The sequence below is a fragment of the Pinus tabuliformis genome, chromosome 4_2, assembly GCF_031772625.1.
Source record: "Pinus tabuliformis cultivar Carrire ecotype Pingquan chromosome 4_2, CPIR1, whole genome shotgun sequence".
In the NCBI taxonomy this organism is placed as follows: domain Eukaryota; kingdom Viridiplantae; phylum Streptophyta; class Pinopsida; order Pinales; family Pinaceae; genus Pinus; species Pinus tabuliformis.
In genome coordinates, this window is record NC_142304.1 from 1021047021 (window position 1) to 1021058506 (window position 11486).

An 11486-nucleotide genomic window follows, 5' to 3' on the forward strand; every position below is an offset into this window, starting at 1 on the left:
TGCATGTAGTTGTTTAAGCATAATACAAAGAGAGTGTTTTGATAATCTGAACACAAGCCATGCACACACATTCATTACACACAGTGTACCTAAGATCCCCTTATTCAATTTTTGGTGGATCTAGGACACAAGCACTACAAAAGTTATGATTTTATTAATTACTGGAGTACATAATTCTTCAATGTCACAACTTTGTCATGGAAAATTCTCAATGAGAATGTCACACTTGCAAACTTTGGAAGCAAATTGTCTTCAAAAAATAGCCTTCACTAACTCAATCACTCTCAAAGTAAAATATTACTTTGTATTACAATAATGACTTTCTCTCCAACAAATTCACTTATCCTTAAGACTTCACAAAATCACTTATTACTCCATTACATACAAAAATTACAAATACTCCTTATCTCTCCAAAATGTACAAAAATCACTTTTTACTTCTCACTCCAAAATAAACTTATCACTCCAAATACAAAAATAAATCTACCTTATCGCTTTACTGTCATTCGGGTTACAGTGAATACCTCTCTGAATCATTTGAAACCCTTCATTCATTTATTTTAACTCGATTTAGTATCAGGAACTGGGAACAATCCTGCGCCTGCAACACGCTTGTGTGGAGAAAAATCTAGAAACTTCTGCAAATTAGATCTAATGCTCATAGAGCACAAGAAATAGAAGAAAACCATAGCGCACTCCATTGGATCATCTCCACTGAGGCCCCTGTGGGAATTTTCTGTATGAAAGGAATTGGGGTGAAGGGTAGCTTGGCTACAACTTTTCCTTCAAATAGAGAATTCAACAAACTGAAGATGATAATAAGCACAATGGCCACTACACCCCTGGACATGAACTTGGTGAATGAAAGATCCAGGCTAGATTCTTTCAGGTTGGTTTCGAAACTATCCTTCTTTTTGGTCTTTGATTTCTTGGTGGATGGGGCAGAGGTCTTTAGGGTTTCTAATTTTTTTGCTTGTTCTGTCGATGGTGGAGCAGAGGGATTTGTAGTTGGGTGTTCTATAAATGTGGAGCCATGATATGCCTTCGTGTGCTATGGAGATTAACAATATTATAAGGTTGTCTCCGTACCTAAATGAAGACAGTGGGAAGACCATCAAGCCAAGTAACTTAGGAAGGAAAGATACCACATCGAAGTGAAGGCGAGGTCCAAGGATTGATTCATCCTTCACGAGTGACCACAGGCACTACGCTATGTAGAAATCAATGGAATTTGTACAAGTGTTGTCAAATGACTCGGTCTCCTTGTTGAAGAACACGCTGAGAGAAATATGTGGAAAGATAATGCTGGTACCCTTAGTCTCTTCGAAAAAATGATGCTATCTTGGTATGTTGATCGATATCCTAACTAACTTTCCAAGATTGGTCTTCAAAATCCACTATAGAGACACAAAATATGCGGCTCGGTATTCAATCTTCTTAGGCCGCGACCTCCCTTTCAATGATTCGACTACCAATGGAAAAAAAAACATGCGCATGCAGTGCTATCCGCAGGTTACATTCACATATAATTTGACCCTTTCTTGTATCAATTCCACTTGAACTCTATATCAAATACCTCGGCCTCCTCAAGGCATAGAACTTAGCCAGTCTCAATGGATTAATGGCCTTGATTTCTTGGAAAATTCGATGAGGAAAAGTGCACAGAAGGAAAAAGTTGCCGCCTCAAGATGATGAAGAGATTTGCTTCTTAGTCTACCTATAAAGGATGCATCACATTACCTATACAAAGGCTTTATACCTGTAACACATGGCCTTTTCCATACATATAAAGCTACACGACCTCGAAATAATGTCAATTCCATACCCTGCTTCTACCAATCCTCCGAACATTCAGTGAACTACTTCTAAACTGCTTAAGTAATATAGTCTGAATGCTTGGGCAACTCAATTCAGTACTTCAGAAAATACAAAGCTGCAAAATAGAATCTTAGTGGTTGATTTAGATGACATCCAATTCCAAAATCCCTTATCTGAAGAAGGCATCATCCTCACCACTCATGTTTATTTAGACGGACAAAATAATCTAGGAACCTTATTTAACACCATTCATGATCACTCATGAATCATGACTCATGAGGAATATTTAGCTGATAATATTCCGATGCTGCAGAACACGTCCTGCAGTCGAATCCCAACCCTGCCCTTTTGTTATAGTAATTGGAAGAGGAAAATGACAGCTCGTGGATGATGATTGTAGGGCAGCAAGATCTGTGAAGATAAGGGGTCGGGGATGATATGAGATGAATCAGACTTGTGTAGCAAATTTTACCTTGCACGATCCTAAAGAGATTTCCTTAAGACTTGCATAGCAGATTTTCCCAAAAAATTGCCCTTCTCTTGCCTTTGATCTAGCTAGCGCCTTTTCTCCAGTGCCAACAAAGTCTTTGCACACTAGTTTATGTCCTCACTGTTGTTGCAATGATTTTTGTCCTTTGCAACAAGGGTTTATGTTCTCTTAGTCAATGGCTTCACACAATCCACATTCTCTTCCACAAGCAACACAAACTCATTGTCCACACGTAGTCGTTATGCAACAGTTCCACAATGTTCCAGCTCTAAATCTAAGATCTCCATTAGCTCTCATACCACATGAAGAGATTTAAGAAACTATTAATAAAGCACTCATAAAATAAATAGCAGAAATATAGAAAAACGAGACATGGCGGAAAAGGCCTCAGCCTTACAACATTCCTCATAATCTCATTGTTAAAATAATGTTTATGATACATATAAATACATGAGGAAGTTGTCTCAAGATAGTGCGTCTATATTGAACAAATTTGGTTGAGATATTGTCAACAAAACACTAATCTAGGAGAACTGGTTGGAGAGAACCTCTCATCCTAACTAAACTCCCTAATTTAAGGGACTAACTCCTAATTCTCAAGATTTGATTTATTTAGTTATAATTTTGGATTTATAATTTTTTTATTATGAGAGTGAGGCTAACGATTCTCTCACACAATCCCCAAAACCTTTGCAACTCCTTGAGTGACCAAAAATATTGCCCTCAAATCTCCCTTACACACTCCTCAAAATCCCTCTCCCTAAAACCCAAGAGGGAATATTTTAATATTTTCTTAAACATCTCTTTAAAATATTTCACTCCATGGAAAGTGCACTCTATATGACATTTAAATTCCATTACATGTGAATTTAATTTCTTAACAACACCATATGAGTTAGTGACAAAGACAATTTATTTGCTTATCTCCTTGATTACTGTAGAATTGACGAGGAAAAAAGATTTCATGTCCTTGCTCTTCCACATGGAAAGTTTTCTTGTGGATGTAGGCTTGGTTGGTTCTTCATCCTTCACCTTCACTTTTGATTCAAATTCTTCACAATATTTTCTTTGGCTTCTCCTTCACAAAATCCTTCCCATAAATCATTAAAAATGATTGTGCTCTTTATCTTTCTAAACCACTCTGTGTGGTTTTCTTTCAAAGTAAAAAATAGGCCATCTATGAAATTTAGTGAAAGCTTTTTGCATCAAAAGTGTAAATGTTCTTCTCTATATATATTTATTTTGATGTATCATAAAAGAATCAACCATTCATTGAATCAAGGATCAAAGAATAATAGAGTAAAGATCTGGAATTCAACGACTTGATATTTGGCTTCAATTAAACTAATTTATGGTGACAAAAATGGTAGTGTATTATTAATAACTAAGGAGGGAGACTTCACAAAAATATTTGACATTAAGAAGATCCAAGCTTTTTTTGGTGTCTTCTTTATCCCATTATAAGAAAAAGGTCTTTAGATTCAATGCTAAGCACTGTGTCGAAGGCAAACAAATAAAGCCAAATGGTGTAGCTACTTCATTGATATATTAGTACAGATAAAATAAATTATGAACCCGCTGAATGTTGTGGACGCCATAGCCCCATATATCATCCCTAACAACGTCCCTAGTGGAAGGATTATAACAACCACAACCGCTTCTCAATTTTCCCTTAATATAAATTGTAAAATAAAACAATAGTAGTACAAAAGTCTACGTAACAACCAAATCAATAATCAACTGATAATGTCAGGTTGTAGGGAATATACTCGTAGTTAATGAATAATAAATAACCATAAAAACAAAGGAACTTGGATTTGTATCTTTGTCTCCAATTGGATGAGCATAATTCCATACAGCTATATTAGATTCATCGAAGTCACCTCCAAAGAAATTGGAGAAATTAACATCAAAAAATCTATCGATTTCCAATAGGTACTCATTCCCTCTATTCCCTCTCTCTATCCCTCTAGGAAAGAACTATTTAGATCATTCCATCGATGACCCGGTGCAGATACAACACTTATTCAACTCCACTGGTCCTGAGGAATATAACATAAATATATTCATATATGACTCTTCCAACCGCTAAAATCTTGTTATCCTGCAGATTTCAATAATCACTGAAACTCATGCATCTCCAGTGAAACCAAGAAACAATGGATCAATGCAAGTTGAATTGTCATTTCTCAAAATGACACTCACCTCTCATTCACGGTTGCTTATGCCTCTAACAATTACAAAAGATCACCTTTGTTTTCTCCAACGGCAGCAAGCGGACCGATCAATAATATATCCTCTCCGTTCATGCACAAATTATAATTGAAATCATACACAAATATCTGCGTAGAGTGAATAGAAGAGAAAATAAGTATGCAGGAGGAGCCTAGAAGCAAGAGGAGGGAAATGTAGCACCCAACTCTAATACATGTTAGACTGAGGATTGTATTATTCAATGTATTATTCATTAATGAGAGATACATATTTATTTATTATAAAGAAAAACAGTGCTCTAGCTACATAGATTGTTGGTTTTCCCAATGATTTTCCGTTACATATTTAAAACTAATAATATTCACTATAATCTCTACGGATTAATGTATCTAACACCCAGAACCTCACAAAATGTACGGATGGCCAGATCTTCATGAATTTTCCTACTAAGCCATCTTCATCCCGTTGTAGGGTTTGTGCTCTTGACTATAGCACTAAAACCTCTATCTTTGGAACTTCTTCCAACTTCTTGATAAAAAGAGAAGGCTTTTCCTTGTAGAATCATAGGCCATTTGCAACCAATGGGTTAAAAGCAACTGTATAGAGAGCATGGGTAGGAACAAAGGGAGAGACCCTCTAGATATGGCCATCTAGCCACTAGAAAAACCATTGTATCCACTCCGGTTAGATGTAAAAGAATTAGTTTAGATAATGATAGAACTATTATATTTAATATTTAATATAAGGTGTATAATTTTATTTTCTTTTTAATATTTTAATGTTATTATTAAATAAAATATTATTAAATAAAATATTTGAGTTTCCATGCTAACAAATATATTTCAATATCCATTTAAAATAAGATGTAATTGAATGTAAACAAATTCAATTACTTCCTAATAAGAGTGATGTGTAATTCATTCAATTCTTAATATGGAGTAGGAAAAAAAACTTTTACACAATATTTCAATGTGGGTTATAAATAAAACTTTTCTAAGTAAAATACTTCAATATCAACTAGAAGAACAAAGACAACGCTTAAAATATCAATACATATAAGGAAATACTTCTCAATATAAGGGAGACATATATTATTTTTTTTCAAAGAAATAGGTAGGAATTTGTATTATAAAAAAAATTTGGCTATTAGGCCATAACCTTTACATATTCCAATCTTCCTTGGAGATTTGAAATTGAGCATAGGGGCTCAATCAAAACCCTCAAACTAGTTCCCTATGACACAAAAATTTCAGACCCTTTCCAACTAAAAATTCTCCAAAAAACTCCCAATATCAACATACACTTACATTCCATTATTAATTACTTTTGTTTTGACTTAGTCTAACTTATTGTTTCTCTTACATAAATATATTTTTCTTTCTTCGTAACTTGAGTCCAACCCAAGTTTTTGTTCTATTTCCAACTTATCATTCTTCTAGCAAGTAAAATTTGGATTCTTCCTCATCTTCTTGATCTTCCCAAGAAGATGCTTTTCTATTAATTATCCTTGTCGACTTAGGAGGGGATCTATTTTCCATGAGGGTTTGTTGTTTCTCTAATTTTATTGAGTCTAGAGGATCCTCATTAGAATTCATTATTTCCTTATTGAATTCTCTTGTGGCTAATGCAATTTCTTTGGATGTATCTACTTCCTTATTGTCTTCATGTTCTTTCTTATCTTAAAGCAAATCATCTTTAAATATGGTATAGTGAATACCTTGAGCTTCTTCCCAGCATTTGGGTCTTTGGGGTTTTTTCTCAATCTTTTCTATTATGCAAACATCTTTGGAAGTCTTGATCAAAAGTGAGAGTCTAAGGTTACATGAAGAGACCAACACTACCCTAAAACCATGGCCTAGCTTCACAAATGCCCTTCTTATCCTCTATATTATCAAAAACCACAATTAAAAAACCAAGATCCAAAGGGTAAATATTTAATTCAAAAATCAAATGGGGCTTCCATACCTCCTAGATCTATAATTAATCTATCCCCAGCTAGAACCCATTAAACCCAGACCAATCCTTGCTCCAAAAAAAAACACAACTAATAGCTTCCTTAGAAATTTCTTGAACCACTAGAAGACTAGAACTAAATTTCAACAAGGAATTATACAAAACCAAATAAGATCTTGCTAGATCCATCATCATACCTCCAAGGGAAATTGTCTATTTTCATTGAATCACAGAATAATATTCATGCAAACTAGGCATATAATGGCTTGCTAGGCAGCAAGGGTTTCTAGAGCTCCTTCAATTTTTATGTTAAGCCATAAATATGTTTAAAAATATATTATTAACAAAAAAAACATTTCACTCTGAATAATGTGGACCATAAATAAAATATTTCAATACGAAGCAAAATATTTCAATGTCAACTAGGTATATCCTACTACAACCATTTAAATTAAATGACTCCTAAATACCTGTAGGGACCAATACAAGATAAGAATCAAACCATTTAACCAATGATACATCTCACTTTATTCAAATTAAAAAAAATAAAAAGAATTTTTTTTAACTAAATATTTTTTTTTTTTTTTTAATTTGATTTTTATTAACTAAAAAAAATTAGCATATGAGTTAAATACATATACATTTAAAAAATCATGTAAATATATTCTAACCATGCACATTCAGCCACAAGTTACCAAGAAAAATATTGACTTGTAATTAGCTTTTGTTACCATACCATGGCTTATCAATACCACATGCCCAATATGACAAGTGTTGATATGGAATTTTACTTTCATGCTAAGAATGAAGTTGATACATGGTGTATACACACACATATATAGAAAGAACAAACATAAATCCATTGTAACCTTGACTTTGTAAGGGAAAAGAAAGATAATTTTTTTTAAAGTGTAAACCTTACATGGATCTATAACTTTTTTTTTCAAGTCTTGCACTATATAAAATTGTTTGTACTTCTAGATATTTTATATTCTTGACACTATCATAGATTTAGAGCTAAGATGAATCTACACTTATGTGTAATGCGAAAATTCTCTAACAAGTCACCTTGCATGATCAAATTACATTGCAACACCTGAAATGAAATGGATAATATGTGTAGTTTCCAAAAAAAATCATTATTCATTTAGATTAACAAAATATCTCATACTAAGCATGGTATGCACTTTGTATATAAAGATAAAATGAAATCAAATGGCTTGACTTTCCAACACTTCTAACTAGGGGATAATATTTGTGGTCAACAAAAAAAAATATATTATTCATTTTAAATTAATAAAAAATATGATATTATTTATTATATGAGATTTGTATCTAAACATAAGATGAGTATAACATGTGAAGAAAATAAATAAATAGCTCAGCGTGAAAGTCATACTAGAGGGATTTTGGGATGTTATGGAGGCTCCACGGAAATACAAATATTGAGAGAAAGACAAGGAGGGGAAGAAAACCCACCAAAAGCTACAAATCAAGTCATACAAATGAAATAGATGGTTTTGCAATAGTTTGTTTATGTATGAAGAAACAATAGATACCCCTAGCATCAACTTACAAATTTAAGAGACACTCCTACATATCAAGTAATTGTTTTATGATGAGTTTCCATTTATCCTTCACATGATGTTTGATTTTTATTTTTACCCATTATTTAAATGTCATGCACTATATGTGTTTGTGAATTTGTTGTTATGAAAGTAAAAGAATTTTTTTGTTAATATAAGATATGTGTTTTGGGTTAATAACATTTTTAGTATTGGCTTGGCCATAAAATAAAATAAGATTCAACCAAGTAATATCATAGATGTATATGTTTTATATTACTTCAAAAAAATCTAATATATTCAATTTGTTCATTCATAATGTCCAACTAGACAATGATTTGGTGCAATTATGTATAATTACGATTTATGTAATTTCAAAGATTTTACAATTTATGGTAAACCATTATTGAAAAATTTTCAAGTAACTTGGTAAAGCCCATTAACTATAATGTATTTTCAAGAGGAACAACCAATCTTAGCTTTCTATTTGATGAGTTCGACTTAAGAAGGAACTTATAAATAATAAAACATGTTTAAATCCACTTTTAAATAAGAATGTGTGAGGATTCTAACATTTCAACACTGCTAACTATGAGATAATATATCTTGTCTCCAAAAAAAATGTTATTCATTTTAAATTAATAAAAAATAGGATATTATGCATTATATGAGATTTACATATAAACATAAGAGACTATAATATCTGAAGAAAAAAATAGCTCAACCTGAAAGTCATACTAGAGGGATTTTGGGATGTTATGGAGGGTGTATGGAAATAGAAATATTGAGAGCAAGACAAGGAGGGGAAAAAACCCCACCAAAAGCTACCAAAATCATTAAATTGTCTACAACTCATCTGATTGTGGAACTTATAATGCAAAGAAAAGAAATGACCTCATACAAATGAAATAGATAGTTGTGCAATAGCTTGTTTATGTATGAAGAAACCATAGATACCCCTCAGCATCAACTTATAAATTTAAGAGACACTCCTACATGTCAAGTAATTATTTTATGATAAGTTTTCATTTATCCTTCACATGGTGTTTGATTTTTGTTTTTACCCATCATTTAAATGTCATGCACTATATGTGTTTGTTAATTTGTTATTATGAAGGTAAAAACATTTTTTTTTGTTAATATAAGATTTGTGTTTTGTGTTAGTAACTTTTTTAGTATTGACTTGGCCATAAAATGACATAAGCTCCAACCAAGTAATAACATAGATGTATATGTTTTATATAACTTCAACAATATCAAATATATCCAATAGATGTATATGTTTTATATTACTTCAAAAGGATCAAATATATTCAATTTGCTCATTCATAATGTCCAACTAGACAATGATTTGGTGCAATTATGTATAATTACTATTTGTGTAATTTCAAAGATTTTACAATTTATGGTAAACCATTATTGAAAAATTTTCAAGTAACTTGGTGAAGCCCATTAACTATAATGTATTTTGAAGAGGAACAACCAATCTTAGCTTTCTATTTGATAAGTTGGACTTAAGAAGGAACTTATAAATAATAAAACATGTTTGAAGCCACTTTTAAATAAGAATGTATGAGGATTCTAACATTTAAAGCAATAATAATATGCATGCATGGATTTTGAAGAAATTTGTAGTCTTCACAACCAAGAAGAATAGAGGCCCGTAGCAAACATGCTAACACCTAAAAGGTACAGACCTAATGGTGTTATGTAAAGTATCATAGGGTTGGTAACCACACATTTGAGATTTCCATATCCAATGTCAAAATATATTTGTTTTCTAATCAAACTAATAAATAAACCCATATTATAAACAATGAAATCTATATACAATACTTTAAATGGCTCATGAGTTGACATGTAGTATGAGTCTCAACATTTAAGCTTGAGGCTTCAATGTCCATACTTTATGCTTAAGTGTGTACAATGTAGAAGAAGACAAAGACTATTTTTTTAATAAGTCCAAAAATCCATTATGAATATGTCCATACTCATCTTGAAGTCTCATTTTAAAGTCTTGATATTGTGAATGCTGCATAAAATTGCCTTTAGATATTGTGAATGTTGCTTAAAATTGCCTTTATATTCTCAACATGCATGAATCATGATCTTCAAAATTGCCTTTAGATACAAATGAAATAGATGGTTGTGAAATAGTTTGTTTATGTGTGAAGAAACCATAGATACCACTGAACATCAACTTATAAATTTCAGGGACACTCCTACATTTCAAGTAATTATTTTATGATAAGTTTCCTTTTATCCTTCACATGATGTTTGATTTTTATTTTTACCCATCATTTAAATGTCATGCACTATATGTCTTTATTAATTTGTTGTTATGAAGGTAAAAACATTTTTTTTTGTTAATATAAGATTTGTGTTTTGTGTTAGTAACTTTTTTAGTATTAGCTTGGCCATAAAATGACATAAGCTTCAATCAAGTAATAACATAGATGTATATGTTTTATATTACTTCAAAAAGATCAAATATATTCATCTTCATTAGATGTATATGTTTGAAGTAACAATTTGTTCATTCATAATCTCTAACTAGACAATGATTTGAGAGATTGATTAGGATTTTATTTAAAGAGATATTAGACGCATTTGGTATCACCCACTGTTGTAGAATAGTTGAAGCTGAGCACCGATGGCATCCGTGCACATTGTCGTTACAGAAGGTTTGCGAGAGTCCCCAGGAAAGGAATTCCTGTTCGGACTACGGCAGAGCCAAATAACTTGATCGTCATGGCTGCCTCAAATGCCGAATCTTATAGCTATCCTCCTCGCTGACGTCAACGATGACGGTGGTTTTTGGCCACGCTTTGTCACCCACAGAAATAACAAATACAAAGTGACTATCAAGAAATATGAAATAGATATCTCTCCTTTTATCTCTTATGAAATAGATATATTTTATTTTGTTTTGGTAATCATGTTTTTTAATATCATATTCACAAGTAGTTATTCATTATTTCACACTCATGAATCATTACATTTTCAAAATTGTTCTTATATTCTCTGGTTTTATCTGATGCTTAGTAAAACCAGATTTTAATATTATGAAATAAATGTATTTCATTTTGTTTTATGAATCATATTTTTTAATATCATTTTAACTGGGTTGTATTAAATTTTAGTGTTTTAATATTATTAAATATAATATAATTTTAAATTTTTAGGAATATTCTAAAATTTAATTTACAAAAATAAAGTCAATTGTTAAAATATATATCAATTATATTATATAATGGAAGTATCTCATTTTGTTTTAGATAACCATTTTAGTGAAAAGAAAAGTTTCACCCAAAAGAAAATAATACATTATAAAAAGTTCATTTCTAAGTGACTGTTTCAAATTAATTTAAAAAGTTATGTGTTTCTCATACCCTACTATTTTATAACTAAAAAACTTGTATTTCCCATGCCTATCCTACTATTTT

The 11486-nt window shown here is 31.6% G+C and overlaps 1 pseudogene; it reads right to left on the bottom strand.

Annotated features, from left to right (window-relative positions):
- Positions 1-496: 496 nt before the first annotated feature.
- On the bottom strand, positions 497-1115 carry LOC149173091 (uncharacterized; annotated as a pseudogene).
- Between the last annotated feature and the right edge of the window lie 10371 nt (positions 1116-11486).